The sequence below is a fragment of the Stegastes partitus genome, unplaced genomic scaffold, assembly GCF_000690725.1.
Source record: "Stegastes partitus isolate 25-593 unplaced genomic scaffold, Stegastes_partitus-1.0.2 Scaffold1135, whole genome shotgun sequence".
In the NCBI taxonomy this organism is placed as follows: Eukaryota; Metazoa; Chordata; class Actinopteri; family Pomacentridae; genus Stegastes; species Stegastes partitus.
In genome coordinates, this window is record NW_007578866.1 from 112,914 (window position 1) to 132,614 (window position 19,701).

The following is a 19,701-nucleotide window of genomic DNA, read 5'->3' on the forward strand; positions in this document are numbered from 1 at the left end:
CCGTTCTGTAGTCCTGACAGTGTGGTGCTTGTCTGTGTCTAGCTACAAAACATTTTTACACTTTGTGAACTCATTCTCACTGCAATATAAAGTCCTGCACATCCATTACAACATCACAACCATGACTAGAAGTGGAGAGAACTCTAAAGGTCTTTTGTGCAGGAAAGTTCTAATGCCAAAATTCCACCACTGTTGGGCACAACTGAGGTAGTCATGGCTTGTCAGGTATGTCGAGGAGTGCAGAATTTTTTTCTTAGTTAGACCTTTACAATAACGCGATTCTGATAAAATATCACCAGTTGTCATATTCCAAGTAGAGAGTCGAAATACGTGTAGTGAATGATGCTAACTTGACTGAATGCTTCATGTCCCCTTGAAGCTTGGATTTGATTATTTTTCCTGACAGAACTGTACAGCACACATAAGTTCAAGGAAAAGTCAAGAAGTTTCGCATTTAAGGAATCTGTCTGTCTTTGCAGTTCCTGGCTTTCATAACTGGTGTAATTCTGACATGCCTTTCAAACATGCCAGAGGGTTTCAGAGTTCAGAGAGTTCAAATAGTCTCACAAATAAATTTTCAGTTTTGAAAAAAAGCTCAGTTATTTTCTGAAACAGCAGCCCACTGTAACTTCTCATGTTGGGGCCTAATGTACCTGCATCACTGTCATTTTAGTGGCCACAGAAGCTGTGGTAGAAGTTGTTAGGACCAATTTGCTTGACATTTTCCACTCTGATGTATACCCTTTGAAGAGCTGAGTCACAACAGTTTGAACATGTTGGCTTCTTGTCTGAATGACCACCCTGGTCACTTTTCCATAAAAGATGCAACAAGAGCCCTTGCAGTATTAATGCATCACTTTTAACATGGCGCAAATGTGAGTTTCATGCTGTCACAGTAACGAACAGGAACACAGACAAGTAATGTGATTATGGTAGTTTATCAGGGCTATATGTAGCCCAGCACCTGATAACTTAATTGTGTGTTCAGATATACACACCTTAGCCAACATTGTTTAAAATTCTTGCGCCCAACGTGGGGCTCGAACCCACGACCCTGAGATTAAGAGTCTCATGCTCTACCGACTGAGCTAGCCGGGCTACAGCACATGTCAAAGAGGAAGAACTCATTCTCACTTCTACCTCAGAGGGTAGCGCTGAGCTCAGTTCTGTCAGGTTCAACCGACACAGTGTAATTGTCTGATAAGATGGTCACTGGTGTCCATTCTTTGATCTAATGTTCACATCCTATGTTGTGTTGTGTTGTGTGCTATGGCCTTTTCCTGGTCAGCATCACAGAACATGATGTGAGGGAAGGTAAAAACATCGTCGACTGTGATGCAGTGTGATACAGTGATTTCAGCATGACGTAAGCTTTGTCATCCACCCACATCTGCAAGGGTCCATGTGGACTGCCCACCCTACAATTGCTCCAATGTGCCAGGAACGCAAGTGGTGCTAAAACAAAAAAAAATTGTGACGGGGGGAGACTGTATGAGTTGATTCTCCATCATCCACAACTTTGGATTTCATCATTAAAAGAGTTGGAATTGAATTACTTATTGCAGAACCTTTTAGGAGCTTTGATTTGTACATTCTTTCCTTAGTGAAGACCAAACACAGTAGAAAGTCCGGTTTTTCCAGAAATTCTGTGTTGTGTTCACCCACTTCAAGAATAATCACATTTACACAGTGCTGCAGCGTAATCTATAACCAGCTGCTATAACCCCGTATGTTGAACAGCTGACCACTAGCCTTCCCCAACACAAAAACTCCAAGTTGACCTTAAGTTGAGATTGTTCTGTCAGCTACAGTTTCTGAATTAAAAAAATAAGTTGTCAACTGTCATTTATTACCAAAGCAACAGAGGTCTTGTTGTCAAACACTTCTTGACAAGACATCTGACAGTCACATGTTCTTATTCTGGATAAAAGAGACAGCACTGAAGTTAGCTTCAGATTAAAAAGTTAAGGGAAAACTTAAGGGGAAAGTTAAGGGGTACCTTAAGTGGAAAGTTTAAGAAAAATTTAAGGGAAAAGTTAAGGGGAAACTTGTGTGTTGGTAAGTGTTTTGGTCTTCTCTTGGTCAGCATTACAGAACACAATGTGTGTGAAGGTAAAAACATTGCAGACATGTTTGTACTCATTGGTACTGGCTGTTGTCTACTGTGATAATGTTGCATGACATAAACTTGGTCATCCACCCAAATCTGCAAGGATCCGTATGAGCTGTCCAATCTACAGTTGCGCTTATTGCACACATGCACGTCCACTAGGATCCAGGTGGTATAAATTTGATCGAGTGTGCCCAAGTTAATGAGAGTCAATGTGCAACCCAGAATTAGTCTGTGCGGACACGAGGCTACAAGAGCAGTAGTGTTCATGTTTAGTTGTTTGCACGCCTGGAATGCGTCAGAGACGAAGGTAGAGCGCCCTGCTAATTGTATGTGGGACTCACTCAAGTTAAACTACAGTGCCCATGTTGTGATGTAGATATTTGTCACCACATGCAGCAGTGTTGCTTTTTAGTAGTTCTTGGACAACAATCAAACTTTATTGAAAATTTGAAAAAGATATAAAGGTAAGAGCTATACTTGTTGGAAAGACCAATCCAAACATTTGATCAATATAGAGTTAAAGAATTATAACATGGGAGTCAGTGTTTACCCAGAAAATATCAGTTTTGCTGTTTGTATTCTTGATAACAGTGAAGCCATTGCGGGTCATACTAGGACATCTGTGTGTGTGCATGTTCCTGCGCGTTATGTGTGTGCCAGGCCAGTGCAGGTCATAGAACGCTATGTGTGTGTCAATAACAGTATCTGGAGGCCACAGGATTACATGACCTTGCATGCCACATGTGCTGTCTTCCACTCTCACACACACACACACAGTCTAACACAAAGCCCCATGAAATCCTCTGACTCCTAGGGGTCTTTATGAGGCTCTTCCATTGGTCATGGAGTGCTAGGAGAAAAGCAGGAGGGAGACAAGAGGAGATGCTGGTCACTGTTAGAAAAGACATAAAGAGGGCAAGAAAGAAGGGAGCCGGAAAAAGAGTAAAAGAAAATTAATAGAAAAATTAAGCAAACATGGAAAATAAAATCACTTCTCCTATACAATACATTTGTGGAGTTCATTTGCACAAACAGATAACTCCATTTTTGTAGATTTTACAGAGAACTTGTTTTTTTTGTTGTTTGCTTGAGATGATATCAATCAAACTGAAGTTGAGTGGATTTGACTCAGTAGAAATGACATGACAAAAACAGAGATAACTTAAGATTGATTGGTATTGTCGTAGGTAAACGATGGAAAGTGGGTTTTCTGAAGGTTTGTGAAGATGGAGTTATCTGCTTTTGCAAATGAACTCTTCATTTATATTTCATGAACTTCCCTTTCTACATGTGACACTCTTGCATACAAAGTCACAGTGAGGAGGTCAGGGTGGATGAACTGGTGGACAAAGAACTATGAAAGGACTGTGATACTGGACGTCGGGGTCCTTCAGTCTATGTAGTGTTGGATGGAGGCAAATTAAACACTTGGATAAAGTTGAGGACGGAATGTGACTGTGGTTCAATTCAGGAAAGTACATTTCTCATTATGTGGTGACTTTTACAGAAATGAACCAAGACCACAATTTTTCTGCGACTTTGACTGTAGGAGCTTTGAGTTGCAAAACATAAAAACTTTAGTATAAGTGAATATTTAACAAGCAAATTGGCTAATATGATGCTGGTTACTTGTAAACTACAAATAGGCACACAGGTTTGACAAGAAACTATGGCTACAAATCTCTTTACCCAACATTGTTTAAAATACTTATGCCCAACATTGGGCTCGATCGCACCGCTCTGAGATTAAGAGTCCTGTGCTCTACTGACTCTAGCTAGCCAGGCTACACGAAAGCAAAAAAAGAGTCTTGTGAAGATAAAATTAAAAACTAAAATAGCAGTGCTTCATATTGAGGTGACAAGCACGAAACTGTCTGACAACAGAACAGACAATATTTAATGTTTTTTATCAGGCTAAAGTATGAGTCTGAAAACAGTTGTCAGAAGTGGGATTTGAACCCACGCCTCCATCTGGAGACCAGAAGTCCCATTTACTTCAGAAAGAGCCCATCCTTGAGTCTGGCGCCTTAGACCACTCGGCCATCCTGACAAGTGGCACAGTTGAAGTTCATCAGTGCCTGTCTGGACATCAAAACACAATCCTTTTTGTGATGATTCTTGGTTGGCTCGTGACCATCCGAACCGTTTGTCTCTCAGCAGCAGGTAATAACTTGTGTTTTCTTCCTGACTGTGGCAGTGACACACTTTATACTTACAAACAATTGTTTGCTTTGTTGATTTTAGGATCTGTAGCTGCTTTGAAATGACTTCGAGTGACTTTATTGACTTGTTCAAGTCAGTGATTTGCTTTTCTAGATCTTTGCTGAGCTCATCTGACTTTCCCACTGTAGTGTTTGTAGCACAGTGTAATTTGTTTTTAAATTGCAATTTGTTTTTAAATTACAAACTCATGTCGTGAGAAAAACAAAACAAAACAATGATGAATTCCAAGAGTTACCTCAGAGGTACAGCTGAACTTTGTTTTGACAGGTTCAATCTTTACGGTATAATTGTCTGATAAGATGGTCACTGTCCTTTAGTCTGTTTTTCACACGTGTGTGTTGACGAGTGCTTTGGCCTTCTCTTGGCCAGCGTTACAGAGCACAACGTGAGGGAAAGTAAAAACATTTCACATTTGCTAGTATTTATTGGTGTTGCCTACTTTGATTCTCTTCATATTTAGTTTTCTTCGTGGTCATTTAGTGCTTTCAGCATCTGTGTCAACAAGGGTCTGCATGACGTAAATTTCGTCAGCAGTGATGGAAAGGAAGGCTTAGAATATGCAAGAGGAGGATGTTTTGGGTTATAGTACTAACATTGCCAGGTTCTATTCACTATTACACCAGGAAGCTAGCCTTTATGAATGTTGAATGTTCTTTACCACGAAACCTCCCCAGGACTGAGATTGATATGTTGCTCCAAAACTCCAGCGCCCAACGTGGGGCTCGAACCCACGACCCTGAGATTAAGAGTCTCATGCTCTACCGACTGAGCTAGCCGGGCTACCAACACTGATGTCTTTTTGGCAAAAAACGAAAAAAAACTCGGAATTCTGCCATTTAAATGGCATACATGTTCATTTTAAGCAGTTGAGCAGTTGATATTAGTCGCCCTCTAAACCTGGATGTATGTTTGACCGCTCTTGACAGGACTGGACTTTCCACTTTCCCACTGCAGTCCAATGAGTGTATCAAATGGCCCTTAATTCAGGCCACGTTTACACACAGCCAAGTGTTTACAAAAACAGATCTACATTTTCAAAAATAATGTTGTTCACACCAGATCGTTTTATAAACACATAGTTAAGAGCTGCTATGAGCATGCCAAACCTATAGGGGGCAGTGTAGAGAGAAGCATAAAGCCATGCTAGCCAATCAGAATCCTGGAAAAAACACAATAATGAATGGCACGACTTACTTCAACAATATGGCGCAAGGGTCGTTTGTTTGGACCGACAGAGATGTGGAGCTACTACTAAATGTGGTGTTAAAGTACAAAACAAGGGTTTGCACAAACGTAAAAACAAGAACTGTTTTAACAGCATCCATTTCTATCAAAGTAGCCAAACTGTAAGCATGGGTCACACACATATGACTCTGACAAAACTTTTGTCACATGCTGTGACATAAAACTCCGCCTCCTCCTATCTACATGCAAATGTAAAAAAGGAGTTTTTCCAAATCTCCACTGTGGCCGGAGTTTTCAGATATGATCGTTTTCGGTCACTAGCTTTGTTTGCATGTAAACCAAAGGCCCAAACGCATTGAAATATCACCGTTTTTGCTACGTGTAAACAGAGCCTAAGAGGCCATGTCACTAAGAAATTTTGATTAGCACAGCTCCCTACATCACCAAAACTGATCATTAAAGTTGCTGTTTGTGTTTTTGACCCAGCAGATTTTGTCATATTATCAGTAGTACATCCTAAAACAAATCTATGATTGAACCAGTGAACAGTATTCTCCACTAAATATATAGGACAGCTAATAATTAATACTATTGAAATCATCAAGGAACATTTTACAGTCATTCTACACCAATGAAAATGATCTGTGTATGGATGTGTTCTTGAGGAGATACAGAGATGGAGACAGAGGAACAGTATAGAGAGGTAAAATCAAGACAGAGCAAGAGGAGGAGGTGAAGTAAAGGTGGCGGTTGGGTGAAGCTGTGGCCCTGAGGGCGAGGATCATTGTTTCAGCTGCTGTTGTGTGTGTTCATGTGTGTTGGGGGGATATAAGACAGGTGGGCATCTTTCTGTGCCTTGCTTACATCTATATTTCCCCAAATGAGTCATCCTCCCTCTCTCCAACATCTAAGTTTGCACCAAAGATTGCATGACTGCGTGTTTGTGTGTGTGTGTGTGTGTGTGTGTGTGTGTGTGTGTGCGTCGTTTCCATTTTGTCATTTTTTATCAGTACAGTCCACGAGTTTACACTTGTACTGTACATGTGTGATTTTTGTTGTTTCTTCCTACATCTGGGCATCTGTTTTGTACTTGTCTGTGTGTGCCGGTGCCTGAGTTTTGGTATGTGTGGGCTCGCATTGCTATCCCTTACTCTGTGTGTGTGTGTGTGTGTGTGTGTGTGTGTGTGTGTGTGTGTGTGTGTGTGTGTGTGTGTGTGTGTGCGCGCGCCACGAGCCCCAGTGAGATCCAGCAAGCATGACGGAGAATGACAGCTTGATTTATGGCGAGGCTATAAGTAGAATGACTACTGCTAGAGAGAGAGAGAGAGAGAGAGAGAGTGTGTGTGTGTGTGTGTGTGTGTGTGTGTGTGTGTGTGTGTGTGTGTGTGTGTGTGTGTGTGTGTGTGTGTGTGTGTGTGNTGTGTGTGTGTGTGTGTGTGTGTGTGTGTGTGTGTGTGTGTGTGTGTGTGTGTGAGGCAGAAAAACACGATTGAGAGAGAAGGAAGGAAAAAAAGGGAGGTTGGAAAGGGAAGATATCGGAGAGAAAGAGGGAGCGATGGGGATGACAAGAGGAAAAAGGATGCAGAGAGAGCGATAAGCTGAGCGACAGAGCTAAAAAGGCAATATGGGACATGAGAGGAGAGGAGTGATGGGGAACGGCACGATAGAAAGGAAGGAGAAGAGGGACAGAAAGGGACGGATTGGGATTACGAGAGTTAAGTTGCCGATGTGCATATTGCTCAGAATGACAGAAAAAAAAGAGAAAACACGACCAATCTGCAAAGCTGTTGCCAGCATTAAAAGATGTGCAGAAGGAAAGAGAGGATGGAGGAGGAGAGAAAGTTTAGCTCGTGTTTGCAAAGGAGCCTCTGAGAGTTGGTTTAATGACAAGCTGCAGCTCACGTAGAGCAGCATTCTCAATAGGAAAATAACGTTATCTCCACTATTACATTTACATTTTCAGACATTTAGCAGATTTTGTTATGCAGAACGACATGCACGGAGTGTAAATGAGCTTCAATTCCCCGATCAATAATGATGCAAAGCGAACAATATCCAGGAGAACGTTGAAGAGCTCCGATGATTACAGAGAAATGTGAAATAGGAGGTGTTGTTGTGTTACATACACTGATGCTTTTAGGAGGCATTTTGTAACAGCAGCTGCCATCTAAGTGTGAATGTGAACATATATTTAAATAAGATATTTAGAGCTTTAATGCTTTATTATTAGTCTGATACGTCTTCTGCTTAGCTGGTTCTTCAAAAACAGTGACTTATGCATTCCCCCCAACCAACAGTGACATGAGAGTCCTTGTTGCAGGACCTGTGAATGAATCACCTTGACTTTCTCATACAGTTTTAACTATGTCTGAAATGCAAGCGTTGTCCAGTTTAAAGAAACAAACTCATGTCACAGGACTGTACATTGCCCAAGATTCACTTTCAGGAGACTTGTCTTAATAATAACCACAACCATAATCAACCAGATTCTGAAGCTAAATGAAGAACACTATAATTTAATGATTTAAATTACAGGGACTGGACAATGACAATTGCGAGTAGGGGTGGGCAATCAGGTTAAACGATCCTATACCAGTCTTTTTGGGTAGAATTATAATGCCTGATCTGAATAACAATTGTCCCCACACATTTTGTTGAAGTCATGATTACATGATTGCATATAGTTACCTGGATACAAATCCTGTCACCTAAACTCAAGGGTGTCTGCATCTCAAACTGATAAGTTCAAGTCAGAAGTGGGATCTCCGCTGCTTTGACACTTCTTTCAGGATGTTGGTCTAACGCTAGTGTTGAGTCTTAAATGGGCTCTATTGTGGAAGAAACACACGTGAACAGCTGCAGACACCCACAGATGCACAGTTGTTGCTATTTTCCTGCTTTTCTAGTCCAATGGCATATGCTTGGAATACTCCACACAACAAGTGCAACTTTTAGATAATTTTCTTAACCCATAGTCGGCCACATTAGCAATCAATAATCGATTAATTATTTAGAGAACTGGACAGAGAAGACAGATGGTTTGAGAGAAGTTAGCCCTTTATGGTCCTTTTCAGCTTACTTCATTTATCTGTTGAAATGACCGCATTTTGTCATTCAAAAGTTGGTCACTTTTCCGTTATTGTGTCTCTGTATCATTTACAGTGACGGAGAGAGACATGCAATATTTGTTATCTACACTAGACTGGATTACCTCCCACACTGCCTGTAGGCACCAAGGTCCTATCACACTTGAACCTGTTCTATGGCACTCATCCAGGTTGTTTTCTCCTAACTAGATCCTCACTTGAGCTGCATCGACTCTTTGGATAAAAGCAAAAAGTCTGCCCACGTGTGATGATGATCTAAATGAAACTATACTAGCAGTATGATAAAAACATCCCAACAGCTGTGATGGAGTGGTGTATGTGAAGTGATGTAAAGTTCACAGTGTGACTTGTTGTTAGATCTGGACTGATCCTGTCTCCATGTTGGGGGATAATTTACAGTTAAATGAGTTACCGGTGTTATTGTTCCACATGCATAGATGCACACAACTCTCCTGCTTTGAAGACGCTCATATGGATCCGGCTGCTGTCTGATGCTACATGTGTTTATTGAATTTAGAAGGAAAGACTCCTACAAACAGCTGGAAGCAATAAACTAACTTCAGCTCCTATTAAGGTTTTAGTAAAGTAAAACTCTCCAAACAGGGCCTACTATAATTATTAGTGAGTATAAATAATTTGAGCTTCTCATCTGTGTTTTCATTGCAGTAAAGTTTTATTTTTATGGGCATTCAGATGTGAAACTGTAGAGCAAAGTGAATGAAGCAGTCTGTAGTGGTGAAAAAGCCTTCCCCACATTGCTTTAGACATCTTTAAGTACCGTGATGTGGACATGTTAGTAAGATTGCTATTGCAGCTTTTACAGACAAGGGTGCTCACTGAGACATGAAGTCGACATGTTTAGCTGCCGTCAGAATTGCGGAAAGAAGCACGTATCTGAAAGGAGCTTATGTTAAACTGGAGCAACCATCTTTACACAGAAGGAGGGGGTCTATAGCACCACTTATCAGGTACTTGAACACCATCTTCTAATCTCTCCCAGAAAGGTTCACCATCATTAACACCTTGCGGTTTCTCAGCCATTCACACCTCCAAGCACACGAGTCTTGGTTCGTTAATGGGCCATCAGCCATGAGATCCGTGGGTGACTATACATTTCGGAAGTCCTCAACCATCGGTTAGAACCGATGGAGCCTCTTGGATGCAACGAAACAACCAAAAAGAGAAGTCCAGTCGCCTTTTACTGAATCTCTTCTGAGTGTGTGAGTCTGTATAGATTTTTGTAAACATCAATTCAACCTGCGATCTCTCTCTCTCTCTCTCTCTTTGTCTTCCACTTCTTTTTTTTCTGCTTTGTTCCTTTCATCTCCTTTCTTTCCTTTTTTTTTTTTTTTGCATAGGAAACAGTTCTCTACCCTCAGGTATAGAAAAAAAAAAAAGAAAAAAGCGAGAGAATGTGGAAGAAATCAAGAAGAGCGATATCGAGCGTTTTCAGGACAGAGAGGAAGGAGTGTGAGAAATGTGAGCGAGCGAGGTAGATGGAGATAGGAAGAAAGAGAGAGAGCGAGCACAGTCTTTGATCTCTCTCCTGGTGGGAGCTGGTGTTGGCATGCAGCCAGAAAAGCCTACAGCGAGCACACACACACACACACACACACACACACACACACCAACCAGTCTTACACCAAGCAGACGCACACACATATTTAGGGCTCCAGGGCTTTGTTGATTATTTCTGCTGGGAGGATCAAAGACGCCGAACCCCCACCCTCCTCCATGCGTCCATCCATCCATCCTTCACCTATCTGTCTGCTCATGAGTCCATCTGTCCAGCCATTCATCAGACACTCCGTCCATTCTTCTCTCAGACGGAAAGATGTGCGTCCAGTGCCGCCAATTAAAAGCGGAAAACTCTCGACTTTCCTTACAATAATTAATTCTAACAAACACCGGAACAGCTTAACGTGATTAGATGTCTCCTATTTTTAAACCGAAGCGACTTTGGTGAGGCTGTGCTGTCAGCCGTCAGGATGGCCGAGTGGTCTAAGGCGCCAGACTCAAGGATGGACTCCTTCCTCAGCAAGAGGGACTTCTGGTCTCCGATTGGAGGCGTGGGTTCAAATCCCACTTCTGACAGCTGTTTTGTCTTAACTGTAACTTAAGGTGTTGAACTCCCTAAATATGAACCTGTGCCTTAGCTCTAAAACTAATGACATGACAAATGAATGAGTAAATGACAAGGAAGCAACTTGTATTTGTTTGCATTTTGGACACAAGGGGAAGAAGAAAGAAGAAGGTGATTATTGATTCACTCGTCTTTGCTTGTGTTTTTAAATGAGAAGCTTTTTGATTTCTCATAATTCAAAGAAGCATTTCTACATGCATCCTAGTAGCTAATGAAATACCTGCCTATGCTACTGCGCTACAGAATAATGTAAGCCATTTTAACCGCAGAACACATTGTGGTTGTGGTTTTGGGTTTCACCAAAGACACTATGATTGTTGTTCAGTAGCCCGGCTAGCTCAGTCGGTAGAGCATGAGACTCTTAATCTCAGGGTCGTGGGTTCGAGCCCCACGTTGGGCACAAGACTTTTAAACTCAATGTTGAAAAGAGACTTGAACACACAATTACACATAAAAAGGTCCACGCTTGCCTGCATCCAGCCTTCGATACATCGTTCACACCCAATAATGTTATATATATATATAATACAATAATAATATACAATAATAACAGTTACATGAAACAACTCGGAAGAAACGCAGTGTGCACTTGTCAGGATGGCCGAGTGGTCTAAGGCGCCAGACTCAAGGATGGACTCCTTCCTGAGCAAATGAGATTTCTGGTCTCCAAATGGAGGCGTGGGTTCAAATCCCACTTCTGACAAACATTTTGGGTGGACTCGAGAATTTTAAACAAATAAGAGAGCTTCATAGTTGAAAAACATCCACCCAGCATCTAGTTCATCGCAATCTAAACATTCTACGCCCAACGTGGGGCTCAAACCCACGACCCTGAGATTAAGAGTCTCATGCTCTACCGACTGAGCTAGCCGGGCCGACGGTGCTGCTTATTTCAGCTATGTGACTCAACGCGTCATGAACTATCATGTATGTCACATGATTATGACCGGTCGTAGCGTTTCTGTCATTATTATCCTTATTTCTAATTAATACATTTTTTAAAAGATACTTTCCTAGCAGTTATGTAGCCCGGCTAGCTCAGTCGGTAGAGCATGAGACTCTTAATCTCAGGGTCGTGGGTTCGAGCCCCACGTTGGGCGCAGGAGTTTTGAATGTTGGGCACGGTTAGAAGTAAGTGGATTTCAACACAATTAGATTGAATTAAACCCTGACAAATAGTGCAATTTGAGCGCCACTTTGGGTGAGGAAGCTTTCGAACAGTGCTCGAGCCAGTCAGGGGTACCAGTGACACCAATACTGATGTTTGATACCAATTTGAAACCAAGACAAAGGACCAATTTACACACAACACTGTGTATGTACGATACATCTATTTGTGGCCTACATCATTTAAAATTCACAGGCCCAACGTGGGGATCGAACAAGCAATGTCACCCTGCTGTAGTGATGCTTCACAAATAGGAAGGTGTGGCCTACAGAGAGGTGTTTTTTTCAACTGTGCTAAATTGGTGGCTGTGTGGTTCATGTTTTACTCCCTAAAATGTATGTTAAAGGCACTGTGCTATAGTATAATGTAGGCCATCTCAACAGCAGAACACAATGTTGTTGTGGTTTTTGGTTTTGTTGAAGACATTATGTTGGCTGTGTTGTAGGTTGTGGGTTTGGTCCCCATGTTGGGTGTAGGAATTTTAAATGTTGGGTGAGGTTAGAGGTAAGTGGATTTCAACACAGTTAAATGAAACCCTGACAACTCGTGCAATATGCTAATCGATCCTACGATGTTGTAAAACTGTACTGATACATATAGATTCTTCAACTCAGTGGTAATTAATTATTTTTTTAATAGAGCTTTACCTCGACATCCAGCCTGGCTGGCTCAGTCTTTAGCCTTTCTCTTTTATCTTCAATTGCATCGTCCTTTATGATCTGATATGTAGCCCGGCTAGCTCAGTCGGTAGAGCATGAGACTCTTAATCTCAGGGTCGTGGGTTCGAGCCCCACGTTGGGCGTTGTAGGTTTTGAATGATTTGTGAACTGAATTTCCCCAAACATGGTAGGAAAAAGCTGAAGGACCTTTGATGTCCTGTCTGAAATGCATGACTCATAAGAGAAGTTTGGGTTTATGACACCATCCACATTGAAGGTTGAAAGCAGTACCAAAGGGAAGAAATGTTACGAAGCAGAAGTTTGTCCAGCTCACAGTCTCATCTTGTGATTACGAATTCAGCTACCTTCTGATTGGCACAGTTGTTTCTTTATCAGATTGAGTTTTGGTATGTTTGTCTAATTGATGACAAATGAATGGACTTTCAATACTGTAAGTGATACAAGAGGGTGGTTTTAGGTTTTGGGTAGAACTGAACAAGTCTTCTTTGTGTTGTCTGTGTAGTCCTGTTTATCCTGTTTGTGAGTGTACATAAGAGCAGGAATCTGTAGTTCTGGACGGAGCACAGAGTGACGTCAACAGCTGCCATCAGCAAGGTCAGAGTCTGTGTGTGTTTGTATGAGACAGTCTGGAGACACAGCAGCATCTTCAGCTGTTGCTTCACTTGTAAAGGAGCCATTATCACTCACTCAGTACTTTCTGGCTTTCTGTCTTTGTCTGTCTTTTTGGGGGAGGGGGCTCTGGGTATCATCAGATAATCTGCAATTTATTTGTAGTATTACTTTCCTTTGTTTTAAAGTCAAAAACAGAAAAATGGAGGTGTCAGAAAAAAAAAATCATCAATCAAACATTTTTCCTTTGTCAGTTCAGGGAACAAAAAAGGAGGTGATGTGTTTTTTATTCAAGATTTTATTTTATTTTTTTCATTTTAATTGAAAAATTAAAGATAAAATCACATGTTTTTTTAGGGGTATTTTTTGTTATTGTTGTTTTCAGGCAAGAAACAAGCCAACCAAACTCAAAAAGTGCAACAACAACAACAACAACAAAATGTTTGATTGGTTTTTTTTTTGTTTTCTACCATATCAAAAATCCCTTTTATGCCAAAGTTCCAGTTTTCCTTGAAACACATTTTTTTCCCCGTTCATTTGAGAAATTATCTATGTTCCTGAAAATTTGCTCCTGGGGTTTTTCTTTTTTCTTTTTTCACCGTGTCTGCAGTAATCACACAAGTCAGCTTCATGCTGAATCAGCTGCTTATGAATTCTGTCTCTGTGTGTTTCTGTTTTTGAGCTGTGGAGCCTGAAGGTCTAACCTTCAGCTGAACCCCCATAACTCTGTGTGTGTGTGTGTGTGTGTGTGTGTGTGTGTGTGTGTTGGGGCTGGGGATTTGGGGATTCTCACCTTTGACCTTCAGTGCATACCTGTCTGAACTTACAGATCAACCCACACCTATCTATCTATCTATCTATCTATCTATCTATCTATCTATCTATCTGTTTTTTTCCATTTTCTGTTTTCTCTCTGAGGCCCCAGTGCCTAAGGCCGGATGTAAGGGTCATTAAAAGAGAAGTCGTGTGTGTGTGTGTGTGTGTGTGTGTGTGTGTGTTCATACTGAAAGCGAGGGCATTGGCCCTTCCTCCCCTGTCTAAAAAGGAAATACCAAATTACTGAGGGCCTCTCTCTCTCTCTCTCTCTCTTTCTCTCTCTCCCATCAGTGCTTCATGTGATCTTTTTGACAGTTTTGTGCAAAAAGGATAATGCAATAATGTCGGTCCTCTTTCACACACATATAGAGCGATGCAAGGCAGGAAGTGGTACAATGAAGAAGTAAACTCTGCCTCTCTGCCTAACCTTGGAACACAATGTACTGATTCTTTGTCACAACGAAACTGACCAATGCAGACATTTCACTTCACGTCACAATTAAAAGAAAAGTTTGACTCTTAGCTGTAAAATCAACATTTTGTGTTTCTCAACATAAGTCATATAGACAGGTATCATGATTTGAACTTGACTGGAATCAGACTAAATAGATCTACAAGTAAAGTTTTTCTGTTCTCTCAGAGTTTGTCTTTTGTATCACCTGACTCCATGGCTACTTTTTCTCCATCTTTGTCTTTGACCTTGAGTTGTACCGTCTTTCATTTTTCCACGTTTCCAAAGACCTTCTTGACTTGATAAGTAGCCCGGCTAGCTCAGTCGGTAGAGCATGAGACTCTTAATCTCAGGGTCGTGGGTTCGAGCCCCACGTTGGGCGCAGGAATTTTAAACAACGTTGGGGAGGGTTAGACGCAAGTTAATTTCAACACAATTAAATTAAATTAAACCCTGACAAATAGTGCAAAATGCTAATCCTACTATAATGTGTTGTAAACCTCCTGTAAGACTACTGATATATGTAGCCATAAAGATTTATCAGCTCAGTGGTTTCCTCTCTTCTCAAAGCTGCCACATATTGTCAAATGTTTCCTGTTATGGTGACGTTTCCATCACAGATAAAACAGACCCACTTGATCTTCAGTTCTTCAGATGCTGGCAGTGCATGAAGACTTGTGTGATCACTGTTGCAGCCATCAGTTGTATATATACATTTTATTTCAACAGAAGTGTTTGAGTAAGTATGCAGCCCGGCTAGCTCAGTCGGTAGAGCATGAGACTCTTAATCTCAGGGTCGTGGGTTCGAGCCCCACGTTGGGCGCAGAAGTTTTAAATGTTGGGGAGGGTTTGAAGTAAGTGCATTTCAACACAATTAAAATAAATTAAACCCTGACAAATGGTGCAATTTGAGCCCCACTTTGGGTGAGGAAGCTCATATAAAGCAAAGCGAGCTACGCCAGAAGATGCTAAGGGGTAGCTGCACAGTGCTCATTTCAAAGCTTGAAGAAGTGTTGTGAGTAGCCCACAAATGTAAGTACACGTAGTGCTAATGTAGACTGCAGCAACTGTTACTGTTCTACTTAATCCAACTGGTTGTCACATGCTGTGTTTTCACTTTAAAACTTCTGTGATTATACAAGATGCGTTTCATTTAACAAACAAATCGATGCAAAATAACAGAAGCAATGCTTCTGAGGACGTGAACATTTAGTTGTGTATCAACCTTGATCACATCCACATGTGTGGCCAGTTCCTGGATAAAAGTGCAAGGAGGAGTTTCAATTCTAAAATGCAGTTCTGCTGAGATTTCCCAAGTTTCAGAACTTACAGAATATATTTTCCCCATTTAGTGTGGTGATGATGGTGGCAGACTATAACACATTCATCCAAAATCTCCCACTTGTGTTCAGGCGGGGTTAAATCAGGAGGCCGTGAGGGCCACGGTGTTGGATTCACATCACAAATGTTATTCATCCACCTGGCTGCCATGTTGTTCAGAATATCTGATGCAGAAAAATTCCCAGAATGTCTGACAAGGAAAACTGAATGTGGCTGTCCCTGTATGATGACTGCACAGAAAACCAATGACATAACATCAAACTCATGTGACTGTGCAAGTTTAATCACCATCTCTGTTACAATTCCTGCATTTTGTGTTGTGTAAGTTGTTACAGAATGCTGTACTATGTGTGTATTATGTCACAAAACCAATATGATGGCAGTCATAACAGTAGCATGGCCAAGATATCAATTAAAGATGCACTAAATGACCACAAAATTTAGACTGGGTGGAATTAAGAAAAGTGATTCAAAGAAGAGACTGAAAGCAGGAGAGGCTGATAAAAAGAAAACAGCAAGCAGATTAAAAAAAGGAAAAAGCTGCCTGTGTGAGTGCTGGAGGAGAGTGTGTGTGTGCTGGAGGTGTGCCAGGGAGCCTGCCAGCGAGCCAGGCTGAGCTGGAGGGCCCCTGCTGGGGGTGGAGGGTTAAGGCCTCCACCGGCCTACTGGAGCATGCTGGGAAAGAGAGAGGGAGGGATGGAGGGAGAGACGAAGGAGGGGAGGGGGGGAGGTGATATGGAGAGAAAGAGGGAGAGACCCCAAGAGAGAACAGGAGGAGAAAGAAGGAGGGAAGCAGGGAAAAAAAGAGGTGGAAACAGACAGACAGACAGCGAGACAGACAGCCGTGGGCGAGAGCGAAGGAGGAGGTGATGTTGATGCAGACAGAGAGGTGGAGAAGGTAAACCCAGAGCTGGAATGTGAGAGGAATGTAGGGAATGGAGGAGTTTTCCTCTGGCTGGAGAGGGACAGAAAGAGGAGGAGGAGGAGGAGGAGGAGGAGGAGGAGGGAGATCCTGGAGACATAAAGAGCTGCAAAACACTCCTCTAATTTATTCCCTCCTTCCTTCACCTTCACTTCTTCTCTGTAGATCCAGATGTGTGGCTTTTTCACCAGATCTATTCTCTCTGATCATTTACTTGCATCATGTATTCACACTCCTGTAAATAAGAAGATTGTATCACTACCACAGCCAGCCATTGATGCTATTCTGCAGCATACTGATTGTAAGGTTTTATTATCATCCAGCAGCACCGATCGAAAGCAGAAGACGGCTGATGTTGCATTACATCATTTTCATGCTTTCTTTTTTTTTTAATGAGGAAACCAATATGGGACTAAGTCACTGTTTGAAACTGAAAAACTGGCTCCTTAAAATGAAGCAGTGGTGTGAATGAGGTTAATCTTTTTGAGTGAATACCTGCCTGCAGAGACAGACAGTCTGCCTCTCTCTGCATGTCTGTGTGTGTGTCTACGCCATGCTGTGTTCACTTAAAAGAGCAACTCTTTAAATATGAATAACATGGAGGGACACAAATGTGTGTGTGTGTGTGTGTGTGTGTGTGTGTGCTTACAGTATTTATTATGTGCATTACTCATGTTGCAGCGACACAAATGTTGTGGTGGTCTGCTTTAGTGTTGGGCCCAAAAAACAATAAATCATTCTATTTTAATCCTCTAACTCCAAAATATAACTGTGGATTTGAAAGGCATGTTACCTTTTTAAAAAAAATAAAAATAAAAATTGTCAATATTACACCATTTATCACACAGAAACTGTAAAAAAAACAGGAAGGTTTTCAACTTTCTGATGGTCCTAGAACATGACTGTGTTGGGAAAATTAACCCAGTCGAAGATTCAAATCAGGATATTTCATAAAAATCAGTTTGTTCTACACGTTGCATTTAAAATAAAACATAAATGGTTTGCACTGACAACATGCTGTAAAAATTCTGTACTCACAGTCACATGACAAAAATTGTGGGATTCTTGGCTGAACTAGGCTGTGTATATACATAGCAGGTAGAGGACAAGGATGGAAGCAAATTAAAAATATAAGAAGTAAAATACCCGCAGCATCGAGAGTCACCCTTTTTTTCTGGTTGTAGTAACACAAGTGGGCACTTTCAATTTTTTTTTTACTAAATAATAAGCTTTGTTGTTCTTTGTTAATGATTTTTGACATTCTAACTTTGTCGTACTGCACAGAAGACATGTTTGAGGTATCTCTACTTCTAACCACGACTGTGCAGTTTCCATGGAGGTGTAGGAGTTTACATTGCAGTGATAAATGCGCCCACTGGGTACAAATGTGACAGGAGCAAAAAAAAAAACACCCCGGAACTGCTTGTGGTTGAGAAGGTTTAGACTTGGTTTCATATTAGGATAACTCTCCAGGACATGAATGTAATGTCCTCTGAAGTGACAGAAACACAAATAAGTGTGAGTAAGCTTCCTAATTCACACGACAGATAATAGAGTTTATAGTCAAACAGCAGTAGAAAAAAATAGCTAGTTAGAAAACACGTAATCAACAATATTTGGTTGTTTTTAGGACGTCACCGTGTCTAATCTTTAGAATGAACTGGAGCATGTGGATGTTTTTCTTTTTCTCTTTGTTCCTCTTCATATCTGCGCTTTCCTCATTTTCTTTCCCTCGTGTTCGTTTGTGTTCACGTGCTGGCATCGCCGTGGAGCGCTATCGCCAGAGCTTCTCAACACAGCAGGAAATCTCTGTTTCTTCCTTTGCTGCGCTCTCTGGGGGATTGGTGAGACAGTCGCTTATTTGTCCCGTTTTTATCTTCGCATGTAGCCGTTTGTGTTATATGTGGGTTTCTGCATGTGTGCAGTAATGTCAAAACTGTTTGCCGTATCTCCAAACTCCTCATCCCAACCAGGAGGAAAGAGGAAGAAGGGATGGAGGCAAGAAAGGGAGGGAAAATGGATGAATAGAAGGAGCTGAAAGGAGGAAGAAACAGAGAAGATATAAGCAACAGGATAAGAGAAGGGACAAGATAGTAACGTAGGAAGGAAGAGGTGAGGGGGAGGTGAGAAGTGTCACATATACAAATGTATGAGGGGGGGAGGCGGGGGAGAAAGGGGGTCACCGAGGTAGAGTAGCACTGTATGTGGTGACAGGACAGTGTTACCACAAAAATCAATAAGCCTGTCTGCACAGTGGCCGTTTGTGTGTGCGGCCATTGAGTCTTAGCTTTAATTGAAGTCCTGTGTCAGCACCATAGTAACACAGACGACGGGATGTTCGGCGGATGTATTAACATACTTTCATCTCTGGAACACACATCAGGGCTCGCCGGTCTCTTTTTTTTTTCACGTCTTTCTTCAGGAGAGAGAGGAAAGAAAAGAGTGAATGAAGAAGGAATTCCTACAACACTCAGTATCCATCAAACCCTAGTGTGCAATGTAGGTTATTTAGTGGCCTCCGGGGTCACCCAGGATTAGCATAGAGCGCCTTCTAAAAAAACAGATTTACCTCAAACTGTCCACGACCACATTTAATGAGTTTTAATGCAGAAAATGGACCACACCTGGGTTTTGTTTTTGGTTTGGTTGTTTTTCAGTAAAACCTTCAAAACATGAAAGCGCTGTAGCTGGATGACATCCGTTAATGACATCTTTCTGGTTGACCCAGAAACACATTTGTAGTTTTGACCTAATTTTGCATCAGATGATTAGTGATTACCACCACATTTAACCCTATTGAGGGCTTTTGTGGTCTTTTGGACCACAGGCCATTTGGTCTAGGTGACAGGTATTGTTTTTTTATTTTTGAAGATTTTTTTTTGTTTTTTATATAAAAAGAGGGACATTTTTCATGCATTTGGAACCAAAAATACATCAACTTAT

General features: G+C 41.4%; 1 protein-coding gene and 11 non-coding genes across 12 annotated transcripts in view; 8 read left to right on the forward strand and 4 right to left on the reverse strand.

The window, feature by feature from the left end:
- wnt5b (wingless-type MMTV integration site family, member 5b) overlaps positions 1-19,701 on the forward strand; it is a 112,928-nt gene that overhangs the window by 24,775 nt on the left and 68,452 nt on the right. The window lies entirely within an intron of this gene.
- trnak-cuu (transfer RNA lysine (anticodon CUU)) lies at positions 1,026-1,098 on the reverse strand. Its single transcript has one exon. It is a non-coding gene; the product is annotated as a tRNA-Lys (tRNA).
- trnal-caa (transfer RNA leucine (anticodon CAA)) lies at positions 4,052-4,163 on the reverse strand. The gene is made up of 2 exons: positions 4,126-4,163; positions 4,052-4,097 (listed from the first exon to the last, which is right to left on the reverse strand). It is a non-coding gene; the product is annotated as a tRNA-Leu (tRNA).
- trnak-cuu (transfer RNA lysine (anticodon CUU)) lies at positions 5,044-5,116 on the reverse strand. Its single transcript has one exon. It is a non-coding gene; the product is annotated as a tRNA-Lys (tRNA).
- On the forward strand, positions 10,611-10,722 carry trnal-caa (transfer RNA leucine (anticodon CAA)). The gene is made up of 2 exons: positions 10,611-10,648; positions 10,677-10,722. It is a non-coding gene; the product is annotated as a tRNA-Leu (tRNA).
- trnak-cuu (transfer RNA lysine (anticodon CUU)) lies at positions 11,099-11,171 on the forward strand. The gene has a single exon. It is a non-coding gene; the product is annotated as a tRNA-Lys (tRNA).
- On the forward strand, positions 11,363-11,474 carry trnal-caa (transfer RNA leucine (anticodon CAA)). Its single transcript has 2 exons — positions 11,363-11,400; positions 11,429-11,474. It is a non-coding gene; the product is annotated as a tRNA-Leu (tRNA).
- trnak-cuu (transfer RNA lysine (anticodon CUU)) lies at positions 11,574-11,646 on the reverse strand. The gene has a single exon. It is a non-coding gene; the product is annotated as a tRNA-Lys (tRNA).
- On the forward strand, positions 11,799-11,871 carry trnak-cuu (transfer RNA lysine (anticodon CUU)). Its single transcript has one exon. It is a non-coding gene; the product is annotated as a tRNA-Lys (tRNA).
- trnak-cuu (transfer RNA lysine (anticodon CUU)) lies at positions 12,669-12,741 on the forward strand. Its single transcript has one exon. It is a non-coding gene; the product is annotated as a tRNA-Lys (tRNA).
- On the forward strand, positions 14,805-14,877 carry trnak-cuu (transfer RNA lysine (anticodon CUU)). Its single transcript has one exon. It is a non-coding gene; the product is annotated as a tRNA-Lys (tRNA).
- trnak-cuu (transfer RNA lysine (anticodon CUU)) lies at positions 15,246-15,318 on the forward strand. Its single transcript has one exon. It is a non-coding gene; the product is annotated as a tRNA-Lys (tRNA).